The sequence below is a fragment of the Trachymyrmex cornetzi genome, unplaced genomic scaffold (assembly GCF_001594075.2).
Source record: "Trachymyrmex cornetzi isolate Tcor2-1 unplaced genomic scaffold, Tcor1.1 scaffold1307, whole genome shotgun sequence".
NCBI lineage: Eukaryota > Metazoa > Arthropoda > Insecta > Hymenoptera > Formicidae > Trachymyrmex > Trachymyrmex cornetzi.
The window spans coordinates 83,853-85,446 of NW_017295881.1; the positions used below are offsets into that span (position 1 = coordinate 83,853).

Genomic DNA, 1,594 nt, shown 5'->3' on the forward strand with positions numbered 1-1,594 from the left:
ATGAGAAAGTACAATATTAAAAAATTCTGAAAAAATTCTTAGAACTTTATGAGAAGAAAATAAGCAATTTTTGTCTTTTGTTGCTTTTCTGTAAAGTTGATAGTGTTTGAGTAAATGATTATTAAAAACCAATATTTAGCGATATTGGTTTTCAATAATATTTAGTAATTAATATATCATAAGTACAAATTGATAACAATAACTCTCGAAAATGTCATAAATAAAAAACAAATAGAGGGCTAATGAGAGTTTTTAATCGCGGTAATTCGTGCAATAAAAAAGATTTATTTCATATTACGATAAGTCAGACGTTTCGACTTCACTTCGAGCTATCTTCAGTATATCTGAACCCCGCACTGAACTATATATACACTGGAATGGGCATCTCCGCTGTGAAACATAGAAGATCGTGGCCGCAATTGATCAGCCGCCATTTTAATTGGGTCAAATATTTGAGCGAATCAGAAGCTTTCAGGTGCTCATGCGTACTTACGTTTAGTGTTCTTTAGTAAGACGCATATGGCATATAAGACGGTGGTCATCTACCGACGTGATCGGTATTATTGTGTCATCTTTTGGAAAGTGTGACCGGTTTCAAACGCGCAATTGAGTTTGTTACTCTTTTAGACTTTCGTACTCTGCATATTCTCACGCGAAGAAGTAAGACGCGTATGTCAGCAAGATTATCGTGTGTGAGGTTATATTTGAAGGATTATAAAATCGCGTGACTGTCTACAAAGCATCAACATGAAATGCTGTGTGCTTGGGTGTAGGCAGAGAAGTAAAAAGAACCTTTCATTTTATAGGTAAAAATTTTTGTATTAAATATATCAATTCCTGCATATGTGTTAACGATGTAGGATATGAAGTGTTATTGAAGTTATTTTATTGAATGTACTAATAAAACTGAAGTGATATTATTTTTTATTTATACACCATTCATGTCCATATAGATTTCCATGCATCAATAGTACATCCATGATAAAAAGACAAGGGTATGCTCATGCGCATGACCAATCAGATTTTTGTCCTTGCTTACGTCACAACGAGTGGCTTACGCCACTGTTCAGCAATTTCAGATTGTTTTGGAAAGGTAAAATATTTAATTTTACTTCCCTCAGTTTTTTTTGTTTTTTTCATATAATTGCCGCATCCTTTCACTATGCAGGTCATCGTGAAAATATTTTTAACATTAACTTCTACCGATGACAACGTGCACTACGCCATGGACGCCATGATAAATTACGACCGATAACCACCGATTGCACCCGAATCAGAACCGACCAATCAACGCGTACCCGAATATGACGTAGGCAAGGACATGCGCAAGCTGAACGAGTTTTAGACAATTGATGAGCATACCCTTGTATTTTTATCATGAGTACATCGATCGATACATCGATCGCAACGCGCGCGCAAACGCTTCTGATTTGCTCAAATATTTGACCCACTCAAAATGGCGGCTGCTCAGTTGCGGCCACGAATTTTCCTCGATGACCATTTCAGTATATATATAGTTCGGTGCTCGGCCGCCGCCTCCGCGCGCGACTGTCATTGGCGCGCGCCAGCCGGCTGCCAAGGGATACTATTTCTG

General features: G+C 37.6%; 1 protein-coding gene across 1 annotated transcript in view; it reads right to left on the reverse strand.

Moving 5' to 3' along the window:
• Arfrp1 (ADP-ribosylation factor related protein 1) overlaps nt 1–1,594 on the reverse strand; it is a 4,739-nt gene that overhangs the window by 1,296 nt on the left and 1,849 nt on the right. The window lies entirely within an intron of this gene.